The 20,955-nt window shown below is 36.1% G+C and overlaps 1 protein-coding gene across 1 annotated transcript in view; it reads left to right on the top strand.

Moving 5' to 3' along the window:
* The window catches only part of LOC101890888 (uncharacterized), a 518,720-nt gene that overhangs the window by 329,430 nt on the left and 168,335 nt on the right, over positions 1-20,955 (top strand). The window contains exon 7 of the mRNA XM_059119171.1: positions 15,370-15,415. The gene's annotated coding sequence lies outside the window, so the exon portion shown is untranslated. The remainder of the gene's footprint in view (positions 1-15,369; positions 15,416-20,955) is intronic.

Here is a 20,955-nt window from a genome sequence, read left to right as displayed (position 1 = left end):
CGTTTATAGTCCTTTAGAAATTTTTTAAAAAAATCCACGTTTATAGTCCTTTAAAATTTTTTTTTAAAAAATCCACGTTTACAGTCCTTTAAAATTTTTTTAAAAAAAATCCACGTTTAGAGTCCTTTAAAAATTCTTTAAAAAAATCCACGTCTATAGTCCTTTAAATATTCTTAAAAAAATCCACGTCTTTAGTGCTTCGAATATCCTTTAAAAATTGTTTAAAAAATCCACATTTTTAGTCCTTTGAATATCCTTTAAAAATTGTTTAAAAAATCCAAAGCAAATGAAAAGTGACAGCTCTAAGCAATTTGGTTTATTTCCAATAACAAAACCAATAACATTGGCTTCTATGACAACCAAAACCGATAAAATTCTAATTCGAAAATAAAACCGATAACATTGATTTTCATGACACCAAAGCATTTTTTCTTGTCGTTTTTAAAACCAATAGTGACAAAATTGGTTTCTATGACAGCCCTGAATAAGAATTAATATGCAACAGGTCAACAATAAAACACAACAACATTTTTTTTAATTTTATTGAATGAAAGCAAAAAATGTCGGAAACAGCATCAAATTTTACAAACTGTTGGACAACGAATGTTTTCTCATCGGAGAAAACCAAATTCGGCAGTTCACCACTTTCGGCCAAGCGAAGCAACGCTTTAGCTCTATTGAGTCTATTTTCTTTCTGTTGCGGCGTAAGTTCTTGCACTTTTTGGAATTTCAATGGCTTTACCCCGAGATCATTTTTCAATATTTGCCGAATGGAATATAGCGATATGTTCAGCTCACGAGCCATTTTTCGGCCACTGAGACACGGGTTTTTATCAAGTCGCTTTTACTTTTCGAACCATTTCTGATGATGTTGTTGTTTTCTTTCGTCCACTTCATTGACGTAAGGCTACGCTACAGTATCACGGTAACGAGCAATGGTACGAGACACAAAAAATTTATTCACATTTAAATGCTGGAGTGATCTAGCGAAAGCCTCTTGTGGTTTCCCAGCCAAATATAAAGAAATGACGCGATCACTCTTGAATTCCATCACGAACAACTTTTTTTCTGGAAAATTCTCACCAAAATGCTTATGTACGCTTGTAAACAATATAATGAGCTAACACTAGAATAATTTTAACAACTGTCGGAGGAGTGGCTAAGAAATGAAAGCAGCTTGAAGTTGGTTGCAGTTTCGAGGTGGAGGGTATAATTATCACATATCTCACATAAAGTAAAGGAAATAACCAATATAGTCTAAACCTGGCTCGTCGCAATATTTATATCACATTTGTTTATGCCTGATGCGAATTGGACAATATTGGCCCCATTCCATACAAGTGGTGTTGTATGTCGGATGATTGATATAAAAAATGGCTTATATCTCTCCACGTTTTGGGGAGAGACCCTATATATATGTATATCCTGGTGTATTCAATCTCGATTCACAATTTTCACAAAAACAGCTGGGATGTGAAATATGGGGAAGAATTTCTACTAGCTGGACCCTTGTTTCAGTAACTGCCTAATAACTTTCATATTCTCGGAAGTTTTGAAGATTCCTGTCCTCATAATTTTTATTTAATTTTTTTTATACCCTCCACCATAGTATGGAGGGTATATTAAGTTTGTCATTTCGTTTGTAACACCTCGAAATATACATTTTACACCCCACAAAGTATATATTCTACATCAGCATAAAATTCTATATCGATTTAGCGATGTCCGTCCGTCAGTCCGTCTATCCGGATATCCGTCTGTGGAAATTACTCTAGCTTCCGAACAAATTGAAGTAGGTTAAAAAAATTTTACTCAAATGTATATTATGTCTGCAGGACTTCTGGTATTGAAAATGGGCCATGTAGGTCCACGTCTTCGTATAGCCCACATATAACGGTACCTGCCGATGTTAGGTATTTTGATGATTTTAGAGATATTATTTACCGGATCTATTTTAAAGTTGGTATTCGAAGTTCGTAATAGATACTTCAGCCTAAGAGAGGAAATGAGCTGTGCAGGTCTACGTCTTCGTATAGCCCCCATGTAACGGTACCTTCCGATATTGCGTATTTTGATGATTTTATAGACATTCTTTACCGCAACTATTTCATATTTTGTATTTGAAATTCGCAATGACAGAAAATTGTCAGTGCAGGTACACGACCTCGTATAGCCCCCACATAACGGTACCTCCGGTTATTCGGTTCTTTGTTGATTTAAGCGACATTATTCAACGAAATTCTTTCAAATTTGGTATTTGAAGTTTGAAATGAATACTAGAGCCTATGACAGAAAATTGTTTGTGCAGGTCCGCGTTCGTATAGCCCCCATATAACGGTACCCCCTGATATTCGGTATTTTGATAAGTTTAACGACACTATTTACCGGATCTATTTCAAGTTTGGTATTTGAAGTTCGTAGTGGATACTACAGCCTGTGACAAGAAATTGTCTGTGCAGGTCCATGTCTTCATATAGCCCCCATATAACGGTGCCTCCCGATATTCGGTATTTGGATGATTATAGTGACATTATTTACTGGAATTCTTTCAAATTTGGTATTTGATGTTCGTAGTAGATACTACAGTCTGTAACAGAAAATTGTCTGTGGGGGTCTACGTGTTCGTATAGCCTCCATATAACGGTACCTGCCGATATTCGGTATTTTTATTTTGATTTTTTTTAAGTTTCGCATTTGAATATTGTAATGGTTTATGACAAAAGTTACCTATGTAGGTCCATGTCGTCGTATATACCCTAATGTAACAGCTACATTCGGTATTTTTAAGATTTTAACAGAATTTTTAACCGATTTTATTGTTTTTGAGAATTGCCAAAATCGTTCCAAATGGTGGAGGGTATTCGGCCGTGCCGAACTTGCAGCTTTTTTACTTGTATGCCCATATTAGGAAATGCCAATTAAGTTTTTTGCCACACTTTTTGTACCCAGTGGACTACAATTCCATATTTTTACAGATTTTTACATCTGACTAAGCCCTAAGTTTCCACAGATTTTGACATGTGATCAAGCCCCAAATTTTGGGGACAACTGATTTCACATTAAAATAAGATAAAGAGTACGGCCCGGCTTAACTTTCTAATCTTTTAACCCTCTGTTTTACTTGTTCACGGTTTCTCTTTATTGATTTACTTCCTTGCATTATTTAATTGAAAAAATAAAATTAATTAAATTACAAAATTCCTCATATCTTCTTAAATAGTAACCAACAACAACAACTCCAACATTAAGCAACAACAATACATTTTTCCTTGCATTCCTTTTGCTGCATTCGAGTCTATTGTCTGCGTAAATGACTTCGAAAGAATGCAGTCATATTTCTTGTTTGTTTCCCCCTCACCCCACCACCGTACGTACACCTATACCTGTAACCAGGCTCTTAACTTACATTTTGTGCATTTTTCTTACAGTTGTCGCATGGATCATTTGGTATTTCTCCTTGGCCATTGTGAATTATGGTACATTGGTCATTCCATTAGTTCTCTACTTTGCCAGCCGACATATACTCGTACACAGCGTCAGAGAGAGAAATACATTACGAACAAATATGTCAGAGTAGAATTCAATTGTTATGCGGAAATGACAAATTGTAGGATATTTTCTTCACTTTCTGTTTTAAAGAAAATCTATTCCTGCCCTTTCTCTTTCCACCTTCCATGGGTCGGCATTTTCTTCATGCCAAGAGAAAATCAAATGATTTCAATGTTCATTTGGGTGTGTGCGGAGTATTTCTTTCGAGTTCATGTGCAAGTGTATTTCAATTGTGTGTGTGTGTAGTAGTAGTAGTAGTAGTAGTTTCATCCTGTTCTAAGAACGGCCATAAATCACTTGATTTGCTTTTAAGTGAAATGAAAAATTCGATTTGAAAATTGGTTGTGGTGACACTGAACATGTCATTGTTCTCATTTCCAGTCCTAGCGTGGCATAGTTAAGTGGCGGATGCTGAACGAAAGAGTGTTTGGTGAGTGAATTTATTAGTTTAACAAATAATTTATTTAAAGTTAGTAGTTTAAACGTATTAAAAAATATAGTTCATAGTAAATTGTATTTCATATCTAAATTAAAATTTATTCAATTGTCCGGTTCTTCTGCAGGTAATTTGTGATTTAAACAAGTAAAAAAAGTCCTAAAGTCGGGCGGGGCCGACTTTATGATACCCTACCCCACTTTGCTAATTTTGTAGAGCTCCACATAACAATTAAAGGTTTTTATGGGAGAATTCAATCATACACGCCAATATTATAATTATAATTTAAAGTTCAAAGGACTAACTATCCCGAAGCATTTGTATCGTTTTAATTCGGACTTGTATCGCCCATTTGAAGCACAATTAATTTGAAATCGGATAAAGATATATATGGGAGCTACATCCAAATCGGAACCGATTTCGATAAAATTTGGCAAAGATATTTCTGAGCTGTATTTGATATATTCCCCTGGATATCGTTGTTACGGAGTGCATATTACGGCTGTGGGTAACAAATATAACAAATCGGGTGAACAGTATATATGGAAGCTATAGCTATATCTGAACCGATCTTCACCAAATTTGACATACTAACTTCTAGACTCAATTCGGTCGTAAGTGCCAAATTCCATCCCATTTAGACAAATATTAGACGTTTGGTGCACAATAAAAAGTAAATCGGACGAAGTTATATGTGGGAGCTATATCCAAATCTGAACCGATCTCGATAAAATTTAGCAAAGGTGTTTCTGAGCTGCATTTTATATATTTCCCCAAATATTGTTGTTACAGAGTGCATATTACGACTACGGAGGACAAAAATAACAAATCGGATGAAAAATATATATGGGAGCTGTAGCTATATCTGAACCGATTTTGGCATACTTATTTTCAGTCCTAATTTGGTTGTATGTGCAAAATTTCATACTATTCGGGCTGATATTACACGTTTGGTGCTCAATAAAAGGCAAATCGGATGAAGATATATATGGGAGCTATATCTAAATTTTGACCGATTATCTCCAATTTCAAAAGGGTTCGTCCTTGGGCCAAACAAATGTTGTTTGCAAAATTTCATCTCAATCGGATAATAAATGCGACCTGCATTTTGTTCACAAGAATACATGGACAGACGGACTGACATGCATAAATCAACTCAGAAAGTGATTCTATGGAGATTCTTAAAAGTAACTATGGGTCTATCTCGCTTCCTTCTCCATGTTACAAACAAATGCACAAAGTCATAATACCCTTACCACTCTGTGGTGTAGGGTATAAAAAGGGTTATCAATTTTAAAACTGCGGCTTGTTTTCGTGTCATAAGTCAATGAAGTGACCGAGATTTTCACACCTTTAGGAGCAATGATGGGAAGGAGGTGGACTAAGGCTGGAAATACATAAAGAGCATATTTGGCTGACTTAAATCATCGGCTGGCTTCTTCGTAGATGAACAAAGGAGTTTTAGGTTGACTTAGTTCGATTTTGGCCCTGGGCTCCTTTGTTCATTTCCGAAGAACTTAAGCCAGCCAGATAAGCGCTTTATGTATTTCCAGCCTAAGAATCCTTCGACTCTAACCACTTAATAGCATAATGTAGGAAAAAAAAATTGACTTCTAAGAACCTCAATCGTAACGTATTCCAGTGTGAACTTTCATCCTCTAATCTATAGCTGCCGGTCCGTCCTATCCGGTTCTGTCGATCTCCAAGGAAGTCAGACTTGCAAAACCTCCCAAAAAAAAAAGCGAAAACAAATCCGTCTAATATTCCCGAGATTCAGCACAAGAAAGTCGGAAAATATTTCCGGCAAAAATTATAAAAATGCTGAAAATGGTACTATGGATCTGGATGGATGGGTCTTTACATAAACCTAATCCTCTATAGATTTTCTGTCATGTCTAGACCAAATTAATATAAATTCGAAAAACCAGGAAATGGAGGACATATTAAATTGTGTACCTACATAGACTGCCCCGGTCATGTGATCCCTATACCAAAATAACTTAAGGAAGATCTGAAACCCCTTCGCATGAGTGTGCATTTGGTCTATTCCAATATTGATTTAATGCCATGTCATGTGAGTTTCCGCACATTTTGACCGGAGCGATGGGACTGTAACATGGTTTTCTCATTGGGTGAGGTAGGCTTAGCAGTACCCAGAGTCTCCATAAGGACCCACTAAACCTTATGAAATAATAAGAGTAAATTTCTCCCTTTGCTGGGGGTTAAAATCGGATGTTTCATTGATTTTTAATGCTAAATTATAATCTACTCGGGTTGAAATACGATAAGATTAATATGGAATATAAGATGGCGAATGGGCATCGGAGATGTTCGGAAATTCAAAGTAATGATGTTTAATTGGTGATCGGGAATTCGACGTTGTCTCGTTGGCAGGAAGACACATAAGACGACACATAAGCAATCGGGAACGATGATGTCGGGTTGTTCACAATGGGTTCTTGGGTGTTTGATTTGAAGTGTGATTAGCCGATGATTCGGAGGTGATCGGATACTCGCCGATGATGTTGATTGGTGAGAAAGATCGGGAATCACGATGTTGCATTCGGGTGGCGCTTGCGTTGACGTTTTGAAGGTAATCGACGAGCCGAAACTTCTGCGGAACAGAGAGACAAAAATCCTGCGGAACAACGACCCAAAGCTCCTGCGGAAGAGCGAGGAGAAACTCCCGCGAAACAGCGAGCCGAAACTCCTGCGGAACTGCGAGCCGAAACTACTGCGGAACAGCGAGTCGAAGCTCCTGGGGAACAACGAACCGAAGCCCTTGTGTAAATTAATTACCGGCCACTCAACTTAATGAGAGCCAGTCTTGGAAAAAGTATTCCCGGCTAAAACTTTTCTTAGTCGGAAGACCGCAGATGATTTATAAAATCACTAACTACCCTTAGCAAGCCTCCCTTATCGTACCGCAAACCGAACTCAAAATGTGACCGGCTCTACCAAGTCATTGCGAATTGTAAGCCTTATGCTGTAACCAGCATAACACCGAAAACCAGTTTCTCTACTACATGCCCAACAAATTTAGCGATGTCCGTCTGTCTGTCTGTTGTAATCACGCAATCTTTCGAACGAATTGAGATGGAAGACTAAAATTTTGAACACACGTTTCTTTGCCAGTAGTTCGTACCGCCATATAACGGTACATAACTATATTCGGCATTTTGATGATTTTAGCGACATTATTCACCGGAATTGTTTCAAATCTGGTATGTGAGATTCGTAATGGATACTACAGCCTATGACAAAAAATTGTTTGTGCAGGTTCACGTCTTCGTATAGCCCCCATATAACGGTACCTCCCAATATTCGGTACTTTGTAGATTTTAGCGACATTATTAACCGGAATTGTTCCAAATTTGATATTTGAAGTTCGTAATGGATACTGCAGCATATGACAGAAAATTGTCAGTGCAGGTCCACGTCTTCGTATGGCCCCCATATAACGGTACCTCCCAAAATTAGGTATTTTGATTATTTTAGCGCCATTATTCACCGGAATTGTTTCAAATTATGTATTTAGAGTTCGTAATGGGAACTTCTTCGCCACATAATCAGTACCTCTCTATATTCGGTATTTTAACGATTCTAGGTACAATACCCACCAAAATTGTTTGAGATGTCGTATTTGAACTTCGTAATAGATGCTACAGCCTGTGACAGAAAATTGTCTATACAGATCCAGGCCTTCGCACAGCTCCGATATAACGGTACCTAACTATATGCGATGATTTTGATGATTTTAGCTACATTATTCACCGTTTATTTCAAATTTCGAATTTAAATATAGCAATGGCTTATGACAAATAATGTCTATGCAGGTCCACGTCGCATAGAGTCCAATGTAACAGCTTTATTCGGTATTTTTATACCCTCCACCATACTATTGAGGGTATATTAATTTTGTCATTCCGTTTGTAACTCCTCGAAATACTCATGTCAGACCCAACAAAGTATATATATTCTTGATCAGCGTAAAATTCTAAGACGATTTAGCCATGCCCGTCTGTCTCTCTGTCTGTGTGTCTGTCCGTTTGTCTGTCTGTTGTAATCACGTTATCTTTCGAACAAATTGAGATAGAAGGCTAAAATTTTGCACACATGTATATTTTGCCAGTAGGCAGGTTAAGTTCGTAAATGGGCCATGCTGGTCCAAGTAATTATATAGCCCCCCATATAACGGTACCCCCGATATTCGGTATTTTGATGATTTTAACGACATTATTTACCGAAATCGTTTCAAATTTGGTATTTAAAGTACGTAATGGATACTACATCCAAAGTCAAAAAATGAGCCATGTAGGTACACGTTTTCATATAGCCCCCATATACCGTACGCCCCGATATTCGGTATTTTGATGATTTTAGCTACATTATAAACAGATTTTTCTTCAAGTTTCGCATTTAAATATTTTTATAACTTATGACAAAAGTTGCCTATGCAAGTGTACGTCGTCGTATAGGCATTCGGTATTTTTAAGATTTCAACAGAGTTTTTAACAGGTTTTATTTTTTTTTTTTTTTGAAAATTGCCAAATTTGTACCAAATGGTGGAGGGCATAAAAGTTCGGCCCGGCCGAACTTACAGTTTTTTTACTTGTTAGAATTGAAAAAAACAAGTAAGCAAAGGCTACAGTCGAGCGGGGCCGACCGTTGAATACCCTACAACACTATAATAAGCCATACAGTTTATATAGGCGAGATACTCGAAAGAATTCCACAAGATGTTGTGACAAATAATAAAAGAAAACCATCAGGTTCCGTTCTCTAATTTTCGAATAATAGCAACTTAAACTAATTTCCTCATTTCCAATTTATTGGTAGATGTTGCACGTAAATGGTCTTCCTAGATCTGGAACCAATATTTCCCAAAGACCTATAATCTCTCAGAAGTGGCAAAAGATTAACATTTACTATTGGTTTTTGACTGAAACGCATCTATATGAGACACAGACATTTGACTATATTCTTCAACGAAATCGGCGTTAACGAAATAGTCAGAAGTGCGTCTTTCCTGTATTTATGAATTCTCCAAAAAGTCACTGGAATGGACATTTTCGTATTTTTTCTACAAAAGTTGGCAAACTGTTTCACACATTGAATATTTTTGGATGGCCATCCAAAACTGCTTGGCTTTTGCAATGTCCAGTAACCCCCATTCAAATGTGCCTGAGGATCGGGCGATAATTACGACCTGCAGACAATTTTGCAGTTTTTTGGTCCATTTCAACCCCTAAATATATGGCGATCATCTCCAAAAAGAGTAGGCTTCTATTCTGACCCTCATCTTATCTCCATGCAAAATTTCGTAAGGATCGGGCTATAAATGCGATCTGTATATGATATCCTGATATCCTAACTACTTAGTTTTGTTAGCTGTAGAAACATTACCAAATGTTTAATTCAAAATGAAAATATGCCAAAAATATGACAAAATTGAAAAAATATGAGAAAATTTTACAAAATCAATATTTTCATCTTTAGAGAGATATTTTTATGCGATTTTTTTAGACGTTTTTTCTTTCCTGCCAAGAGGCCATTCTGAATTAATGAGAACTGTCGAAATCAGTTTAGCCGTTCTCGACATATAAGAGATCTTTCAAGCATATCTTCTTTGATAAACATATATATCGCACATATTTTGCCATATATCCGTTTTGTTGGATGTTAACATCAATGTAAAGATCAGAAGTAACCTTGTCATGGCTTTGTGATTTCGCCGGGATTTAAAATATTCGCGGTTTAATGAAAAATTTTGAATTTTTTCAACACAAAAGATATGGTCTATTTTACCCGCTAAATATTATCCGATGACCACCCAAATTGGTAGGCCTCTTCCCCGCCCTAAACTCTAGCTACATGCGAAATTCCGCGTCAATTGGTCCATAATTGCGACCTGTATAGCTACTGCAAAATCCGACATTTTTTCAGTATTTGGTCCATTTAAACCCCTAAACATTTGGCGATCATCTCCAAAAGAAATAGGGTTCTATTCTGACCCCAGACCCACCTCCATTCTAAATTTCGTGAAGATCGGGCCATAATTGCGACCTGTAGAGTGATTACAAATTAACATGGACAGACGGACAGACGGACGGACGGACATACATAGCTAGATCGACTCAGCTCGGCGAGCTAGGAAGATCCATATATACTTTCCTATATGGGAAACCAATATTTCGAGGTGTTACATAATTTTTGGGCCAATCAAACTTATAATACCCCCAACACGTAGTGTTGTAGGGTATAAAAATTAAGGATTTTATTTTTTAAAATTTCCAAATTTGTTTCAAATGGTGCAGGGTATTCAAAGTTCGGCCTGGCCGAATGTACTGCTTTTTAACTTATTCCTATTATATTTTCCCCCAAAGTTCCAAACATATTTTAGTCGATATTTTGAACTAATGCCATACTGTCTGGCAAAACTGACTCATTTGGGTACACATGAACAACGATTCTAATACCAAATTTCAGATGTTCATCCACTACCAAAAATCACCAAATGTACATGGTGCTATTTACCACTTTTCGTGCACTTGTAGCACTCATATCCAAAACCACCTCTTTATCACAAACCAACGACCAAGAGGGACCCGAATACAAAATTTCAAAATTGTACCACCTTCATCAGGGATTACTATTCCAAATTCTAGCTCATTCCGCTTGTCCAATACATAGTATTCAATTTTTAGTACTTTTTGAACCCTTTTAGTACGAATTTCCAAAAAACCAGCTTTATCACACGTCTACACCCCGCGACAAGCCCTCGTGCAAAATTCCAAGACTCCAGCGTCAGTCGTTTCGTCTGGGCTGGGATTCTGGATCAGTCAGTCAGTTATTACTACTCCATTCTATATATACATAATTTAAGTTTTACTTTTTTTAATCCCACAAAATCATCATTCTTTTCCTTTTTTATATCCTTAAATTTACCATTGTCATCGAAATGTGAAATACGCAAAAACCTTGTCTAAATATCGTAATTATGCGACACTTGTGCAGGCCATTACCGATTTAATGCATTTTTAAATAATTTCCCAATTGCAAATGGCATTGCTGAAATGTTTTTTTTTTGCTCGTCGTAATGATTCAATTGATTTTCAATTCCATCAATGCCCTTTGTTGTTGTTTACTGTTGCTGTCGAAGTTGTTTTTGTGTGTGTGTTGGCTGGCAAGTGCAATTTAATTGAATTACAGTGCAGTGTTGTGCTGTGTGTCAAAATCCAAAACATCTGCATGGGCGGCGAAACTCACAACTGGTGGTGACAAATGTCAAATGTGGCCCTTTGTAATATCAATCATTAAGCTTTGTGTGTATGTGTGTGTGTATATGGGTATTTGTTTATCAACCCCTTCCGATAGAATTGCAGAAAAGGGAAATAAAGTACACTGCTTGCAATGAGATTAAATCAATTGGCATGAACTATATCAGAAATAAAGAAATGCCCTAGATGGCTTTATAAATTGTAAGGAAAATATTAGAGATCCACTTAAAAATTCGTAGACGATTTTTCTATTCAAACATCTTTCTGGAATACCCGGCATAACTTTATATGTCCAGTTCCAAATTTAGGCCGGTATGATAATTTTATATTTTTATACCCTCCGCCATACTATGGAGGGTATATTAAGTTTGTCATTCCGTTTGTAACACCTGGAAATATACATTTTAGACCCCACAAAGTATATATATTCTTGATCCGCATAAAATTCTAGGACGATTTAGAAATCACTCTAGCTTTCGAACGAATTGAAGTAGCTGGATAAAATTTTACTTAAATGTATATAATATCTGCATTATGTATACAATGTCTCCATTAAATGTATATAATGTCTCCATGTAGGTCCACGTTTTGGTATAGTCCCCATATAACGGCACCTCCCGATATTCGGTATTCTGATGATGGAAGCTATATTCAAATCTGAACAGATTTCAATATAATTTGACAATTTTTTGCACTAAATTCCGTCGCATATTCCAAATTTAATTGGAATTAGACACACATTTCGTGTTTGAATATTTTGAAAATATGCGAAAGCGGCCGAAAATATATATGGAAGCTATATCAAGATCTTAACATATTTCAATATAGTTTTTCTGTACCAAATTCAGCCACACAATTTGAATTTCATTGGAATCAGACATATATATCGTGTTTTGCATCAGATATGTGAAATCGGCCGAAAATATATATATGGGAAACGATTTCTACATAATTTGCGAATTTATTTTTGTACCAAATTTCGTCTCTCAGTCCGAATTTCATTGCAATCGGATATACATATCGCGTTGGGTGCATCAAATATTTAAAATTGGCCGAATATATGTATGGGAGCTATGTCCATATCCGAACTGATTTTAAATTAATTTGACAAAATTATTTTTGCTCCAAATTCCGTTGCGCACTCCAAATTTGGCGGCTATATCTGTAATCGATCAACAGGTATACAAAAACTAAAAAAAAAAACTATGTCCATATCCGAACTGATTTTAAATTAATTTGACAAAATTATTTTTGCTCCAAATTCCGTTGCGCACTCCAAATTTGGCGGCTATATCTGTAATCGATCAACAGGTATACAAAAACTAAAATTTTTGGAGGTACCTCCGATTCTGATGCTATATCTCCTGCTCCAAGTGAAATTCCAAAAATTTATATAGCCTATGTTACTTTCAGGTCCGTCCGTTTATCCGTCTGTGGAAATCACTCTAGCTTCCGAACGAAATGAATTAGGTTGATAAAATTTTACTCAAATGTATATTATGTCTACAGGTATTGAAAATGGACCATGTAGGTTCACGTTTTGGTATAGATCCATATAATGGTACCCTTTTTTGGATATTTTGTCGATTTAAGCGACATTATTCACCGGAAATGTTTCACATTTGGCACTTGAAGTTCGTAATGGATACTAGAGCCTATTTAACGTTCGTAAGTGATATTTCGAATATGTCTTCGAATAGCCCTCATATAACTATACCTCCCGATATTCGGTATTTTGATGATTTTAGCGACATTATTCATCGGAATGCTTTCAAATTTGGTATTTGTAGTTCGTAATGGATACTAAAGCCTACCTAGAGCCAATTTAACGTTCGTAAGTGATATTACAGCCTTTGACAGAAAATTGTCTGTGCAGGTCCATGTCTTCGAATAGCCCACATATAACGATAACTCCGATATTCGGTATTTTGATCATTTTAGCGACATTATTCACCTTAATGCTTTCAAATTTGGCATTTGAAGTTGGTATTGGTTACTAGAGCACAAAACAAAAAGTGGTCTCTGCAGGTCCACGTTTTGGTATAGTCCCCCATATAAAGGTACCTCCCTATATTCGGTAAGATGATGATTTTAGCTAAATTTATCAGCTACATTTTACATTTTTTTTTAGGTTTCTCATTTGAATATTGTAATGGCTTATGACAAAAGTTGCCTATGCAGGTTCACGTTGTCGTATAGACCTTAATATAACGGCTACATTCGGTATTTTTAAGATTTTAACAGAAGTTTTAACGGATTTTATTTTTTTTTTTTTTGAAAGTTGTCAAATTCGTTCCAATTGGTGGAGGGCATTCAAAGTTCGTCCGGCCGAACTTACAGCTTTTTCACTTCTTTAATATATGATATTTATAACCTACACCATATAGTGGTATCCGTCTGTCCATGCAGGTCGCATTTATTATCCGATTTAGTTTTCCAAAACACTAATTGTTTGGCCCAAGGACGAAACCTATTGAAATTGGTTAGAATCGGTCCAAATTTAGATTTAGCTCCTATATATATCTTCAACCAATTTAGGATTGTGCACCAAATGGCACATATCAGACCAAATGACCTGAATTTTGGCACCTTCGACCAAATTCAGTCTAGAAGCAGTACATAAAATGTGGAGAAAATCGGTTGAGATATAGGTATAGCTCCCATATATATGCCTCATCCGACTTGGTGTTTAGGTCTCTCATGTTCGTAATATGCAACCCTCAAGAATGATATTTGGTTCCAGATATCATATACTGTCAAATTGTACCAAAATCGGCACATCCAACTGAAATCATTCTAGAAACAAGTATTTAACATTTGGTGAAAATAGGTTCAGATATAGCTATAGCTCCCATACATATGTTTGTATGTAGAAGTGCCTAAAATTGTTTCAAGTTCGATTTAGATTTGGATATAGCTCTCAAATATATTTTCATCAGATTTCAGGTTTTTCGTGCACCAAATAGCTAATATCAGCCCAAACGGAGTGAGTTGTGGCACATCCAACGGAATTCAGTCTAGAAGTAAATACTTCAAATTTTGGTGAAAATAGCTTCAGATATAGCAATAGCTGTCATATATATGTTTTATCCGATTTGGGGTTGTAAGTCCCTCACATGCGTAATATGCACTCCACAATAAGGATATTTGATACCGGACATCAGATATAGCTTGAAAATACCTCTGCCAAATTTTATAGAGATCGGTTCAGATGTAGTATACATTCGATATACATTTTCATATTATTTTACGGTTATTGTCCACCATATATGTAATATCAGCCGGAATTGGATAGATTTTTTTTCATATTCTACAGAATTTTTCCATTTGGTGAGATTTGTTCCGGTTTATCTATTGCTCCAATAAATATTGTTTAATATAATACTTATCGAAGTCATATCACGCACCATACAGAAATGTTATTTGGAACTAAATGTACAAAGCCTCCTCCAAATTTGTTGAAAAATCGATTCAAAGTTGGATATAGTTCCCAAATTGTGACTACTCTAAAGACATGATACGCATTCAAATAAGCTTCATAGTTGGTATGACCTACTTCACATAAATTTCCAATATAAACATTTTTGGTACGGGAGCTCTACTAAATACGTATATCGGTGTAGGGTATAATATAGTCGGCCCCGCACGACTTTTCTATACTGTTTTTTTTTTTTTTTTAAATGTTGAATGCTTTTGTATTTTTTTTCCAATTTTATTAAACACAATCCACTGTGCAGCAATATCAACAGCATAGTTTTAATTCCCTGCACATCGTTTTTATTCCAACCGATTTGCCAGAAACCCAACTGATGTGCGGTTCGATATTTTCCATTTTTAGCAAAAACGTATGTGTGTGTGTGTGGAAAACCGAAAAATAACAAAGAAAAAGTTATTGAATTTGTAACAAAGAGCTAAGGGCGAAATTATTTAGTTTGATGTTTTTTTTTTTTTGGTATCAAACAAAAGAGATAATTGTTTGTGACATTTCATTTGAACTGTAACAATAAATAAAATACTTTTATGCATTTCACATGTAATTTAATAATTTATAGATAATACCATTTGTTTTTAAATCATATTTTTAATTCTCTTTCTTTTTTTTAGATTGTTAATCATTTGATCCCGAAATTGCAAATGCAGTGAAATTATGGTATGTTTAATCACTTTAATTTAATTGAATAGTATTAAAAAATAATTGGATATTAAAAAGAAATAGCGTCAGAAATATTTTAAACACATACATGTGGAGATGTGGTGGAGATGTGGTTTGCCTAAAATTGCATAACCTCAGTTATTTAATTTCGGAATTTGAAAAAAAATAATCTTACCTTTTATGGAAGAGGTTCAAAAACTTCCGGGCTTGTGTTATTAACCTTAACTCTTAGATTGATACGAACATTAGACATGAAAAATTTTGGAGAAATATGGACTTCGTTGCTCATGTTTTTTTTTTTAATTTTGGAGGGTAACAGAAATAGTAGAACGAACCTTCTCACACTAATGGAGGATTTTATATTACTAGAAATGTATGAGTTTGGCCTTGTTAAGGCGAAAATCATAAGTTTATAATTGATTTTCTTATTTCTCTTTCGAGATGTGCTTAATGATCTGAAATTTGGAAGAAAACAGAAGCGACGTGATCGAAATCCGCGTTGCAGTGGTCGAAAAATGGCTCGAGACCTGAACATATCGCAATATTTCATTCGCCAAATATTGAAAAATGAGATCGGGGTAAAGCCATTGAAATTAAAAAATAGTGCAAGAACTTACACCGCAACAGAAAGAAAATAGACTCAAAAGGGCTAAAGAGTTATTTTGCTTGGCCGAAAGTGGTGAACTGCCGAATTTGGTTTTCTCCGATGAGAAAACATTTGTTGTCCAGCAGACAAACAAAATTTTCGTGTTTACTTTCCAAAGAGGTCAGATGAAAATGTGGACCTTCGGTTGGCCACCAGAACTGAAGTGCCGGCCGCTCATATTAATCGACCGTGGTGAATAAATGACGAATATTATCGCTAAAATATTTTGGAGGGTGCCTTGGGCACGCAAACATTTTGGCCGCAGACCTTGGACATTCCAACAGGACTCAGCACCATCGCACTTAGTACGCCCATCCAAGAATGGTTACAAAATGAGGTTCCTCACTTCATTTCCAGCACACAATGGCCACCAAAATCTTCAGATACCAATCCGTTGGACTACGTATTTTGGAAAGCAAGGTTGGCACTATAAAATACCAAAGTGTCGATCACCTCAAGTAAGAGCTTCGCTGGAAATAGGCCAAAATACCGCCGAGCAACATTCGGGCAGCGTGTGACGGATTCATTGGACGTTTGAAGGCTATAATTTTTATACCATCCACCATAGTATGGAGGGTATATGAAGTTTGTCATTCCGTTTGTAACACTTCGAAATATACATTTTAGACCCCACAAAGTATATATATTCTTGATCAGCATAAAATTCTATGTCGAACGAAATGGTAGGTTGATAAAATGGGAAATACAGGTCCACGTCTTCGTATAGCCTTCATATAACGGTACCTCCCGATATGCGGTATTTTGATGATTTTAGCGACATTATTTACCGGAATTGTTTCAAAATTAATATTTAAAGTTCGTAATAGATACTAGGGCTTGTATGTCCCATATAACGGTGCCCCCAGATATTCGGTATTTTGATGATTTTAGCGACATTATTAACCGGAATTGTTTCAATTTTGGTATTTGAAGTTCGTATTGGATACTTCGATATAGCCTCCATATAACGGCACCTCCCAATATTCGGTATTTTGATGATTTCAAATTTAGAATTTGAAGTTCGTAATGAATCTCTGCAGGTCCACGTCTTCGTATATAACGGTACCCCCGATATTCGGGTTTTTGATGATTTTAGCGACATTATTTACCAAAATTATTTCAAATTTTGTATTTGAAATTCCTTATGGATACTACAGCCTATGACAATAAATTGTCTGTGCAAGTCCACGTTTAAAACACCCATGGTACCACCCTATATTCGGTATTTTGATTATTTTTGCTATAAACAGATTTTTTTTTCAAGTTTCGCATTTGAATATTGAAGGTCCACGTCGCCGCTACATTTGTTATTTTTAAGATTTTAATCGAATTTTTAACGGATTTTATTATTATTTTTTTTTTTGAAAATTGTTAAATTTGTACCAAATGGTGGAGAGTATTCAAAGTTCGGCCCGGCCGAAGTTACAGCTTTTTTACTTGTTTTTCTTTTTTAATGTAAAAATTATGTCGTTTGACTTTGTTGCGGTTATTTTTTTATCTCACCCTGTTTTTAGTATTTAATACTTTTTAGCATTTGGAACTAATCCAAACTACACTGCTTTTATTGTCAAAAATGTCCTATATACCCTAAGCCATATGGCTATAGAGATCATATATCATTTGATGCAGCCAAAACGTACCTCAACGTACCTTTGGAAAAAATCCGTTTTAGTACATTTGAAGTCGATCTAGCGATGTCCGTCTGTCTGGCTGGTGCGCATGATAACTCTCGAAGGGAGTATTCGATGTATTCCAAACTTGGTACATCATAATATTATTGTCAAACTTAGATCGACCCCAAAAAGGTCACACATTTTCAAAGAAAATAATTCACCTCATAGAAGAAGAAATCGTTATTTGATTTTATGCAAACTTAGCAACACCCAATATTTTAAGGTGAGCAGAAGGACATTATTGAACCACGCCTTCAAGTACCTCCCACAAAGGTTCAAATTTTGGAATAATTATAACTCTTATAATATATGAAATAATAAGTCGATTTTCTTCAAATATAGCACATACCAATATTTTTTTATCAACACAGGATCTGGTTTGAAAATGAGATATATGGGACAACTCTTTCTGTTACCTCCCCCATAAAGTGTTAAAATTTTGAATATCCAAAACGATCATAAATTGCGAATTGATCATTCAATCTCACTCAATCTCTTCAAATTTCACACATTCAAATATTTCTACTAAAACAAGCTCCGGTGAGAAGGTGGAATATATAGGACCACTCCTTCTGGATCTCCCTCACAAAGGGTTAACATTTTGAATAATGATATTTAACATAAAATGTGAAATAATAACCGGATTGTCCTTAAATTAATATAAGATCTGGTGTGAAGATGGTACATATCGGTTCACTGCTTCTGTTACCTTTCCTACAAAGAATCAAAATTTTAAATAATTATATATCTCTTAATATGCTAAACACTTCAGCCAGAGATCGCATGGGGTCATAATTTTGAAAATTTACAGCCCTTGTAACATGCGAAACAAGTCTGCGATTTTCACCAAACTTCGTGTATCTGAATATTTATATTAACCTAGATCTACTAGTTATTTCGGTCTTCTCCTTTTTGGTCAAACTTTTCAAGTTTCTCCGATCTATTTCAAGTTTCTCCGATCTGTCATTATAAAAGACTCTGACAAAAATCATTCCTAATACTTCATGGTCAATTATGATGTCGCTGTGAGAAAAACTATGTAATAAAAATCCAACTTTTCTAAAACTTCTAATCTATGATCTTTCATGAATTTGCTTCACTGACAAATTGGATGACATTCATAACCATCCTCGCTGCATCGTATCGTATAGTTGTTGTGTACGAACATTATAACTATTTGGTGTACTTAAAATAATAATCTGAGAACATTGCAACTAATTAGGCTAAAACAAAAGGAAAAGATGTTTCAGATGAAGGCGCATCGTCGTTGACAATCATCCTGGGAAATGCGAAACATGGCAAGGAAGCTGCTCTAGCTGCTAGATGCAGTCAAATGAACGTAAAAAATTTGAACGAGCGCATTAAATTCTTCGCTAAATTAGCTCCCATTGATGATAACGGCGATGATGACGCTGATGATGGCAGGGTGTAGTGTTGTGTTGGCGGCTGGTGTAAGGAGGATGCAGCATGGCGTTTTGGCTAAATTAATGAAGATGATTAAACGACTTTTCCAAACAAATGCTTCAGTAACAACAGAAAAAGCACTTAACGTTGATTCCTGTTTTCTTGTGGATGGTTGGTGTTTTTGTTGCATCATTTTTTTTTTGTTTAAATTGCCACGACCAACAATTTCGCAGATCCAAGGATTTCCAAGAAAGAGAATGAGAGAGCAAGAGAAAAGGAGGATATGCTGGGTGAAAACAACATTAAAACATTATAATGCTTATTTTTGTATTCCCTACATTTCGGATATAAACGTTGTCTAGTTTGTTCGAATTTCACAAGAAATAAACGTTTTTCCCAGTTACACAGAATTGGCTTCGCACTGCAAAGAGGGAGCAATACAATTAAAATATGCCCCAGAGTAAAAACAGTTAATTTATTGCAGAGGGAAACTGTAGCGGAAATGAAAAAAAATGTCTTAATATTTTTTGTTGTAATGTGTTGTTGGCGGGAGGATACTGTTGGCGAGATATCGGGGGAGAATGTGCATACTTCATAGATTTTTATATTTCATGGGAGAAAATGTTGCTATAATTCCACATGGTAAGCCTCTACACAAAATTAAAACTTGAAACATTTAAATATGGAAAAATGCCCTTTATGGGAAAGATGTAGAGAAATGTGCCGAAAGTGACAAGTACCCACATCTTTGTTTGCAAAGAGGCAACATTAACGAATATCCGATAAAGAAATATCGAACAAACCTCGAAATATAAAATGATTTGACATGTAGTCCAATAAGAGTTATACTTCGATCCAAGTAACTTGTTCCGTATCTAGTTCCTTAAACTCCGGCCATTTGTATGAAAACTCTGGGTATGAGCGATTTGAAATAAACGAAATTTATGAAATCACTTATACCTTTAGGAAGTGATGTACTAAACTATGAACCATACAGGTGAGATAAAAAAAAACCGCAACGAAGTTAAACGTCATAATTTTTAAATTTTATTGAATGAAACCAAAAAATGTCGGAAATAGCATCAAATTTTAGATTTGTTCGAATTGGTCACCTTTGGCACGAATTATGGCCTTCACGCGGCCAATGAAACCGTCACAGGCTGCCCGAATGTTGCTCTGCGGTATTTTGGTTCATTCCCGGCGAAGCGCTTGCTTGAGGTGATCGACACTTTGGTATTTTTTAGTGCCAACCTTGCTTTCCAAAATACTCCAGACACAATTGTCCAACGAATTGGTATCCGGAAATTTTGGTGGGCATTGTGCGCTGGAAATGGAGCGGGAAACCTAATTTTGTAACAATGCTTGGGTGGCGCGTGCTGAGTGCGATGGTGCTGAGTCCTGCTGGAATGTCCAAGGTCTGCGGCCAAAATGTTTGAGTGCCCACGGTTTTATACACCCTCCAGAATATTTTCGCAATAATATTCGGCATTTATTCTAATGCCACGGTCGATTAATACGAGCGGAGAGCGACCATCGGCTGTTATGGCGGCCCACACCATCTTCATGGACGGCGCCTAAGTTCTGGTGGCCAACCGAAGGTGCACAGTTTCAGCTGACCTCTTTAGCCACGGTCGATTAATACGAGTGGAGAGAGACCGTCGGCTGTTATGGCGGCCCACACCATACCCATGCACGGCGCTTGAGTTCTGGCGGCGAACCGAAGGTGCATATTTTCATTTTGTTTGTTTACAAACTGCTGGACAACGAATGTTTTCTCATCGGAGAAAGCCAAATTCGGCAGTTCACCACTTTCG

The sequence above is a fragment of the Musca domestica genome, unplaced genomic scaffold (assembly GCF_030504385.1).
Source record: "Musca domestica strain aabys unplaced genomic scaffold, Musca_domestica.polishedcontigs.V.1.1 14, whole genome shotgun sequence".
NCBI lineage: Eukaryota > Metazoa > Arthropoda > Insecta > Diptera > Muscidae > Musca > Musca domestica.
Note: the sequence above shows the minus strand (reverse complement) of the source record. Positions and strands in the feature narration are given on the sequence as shown.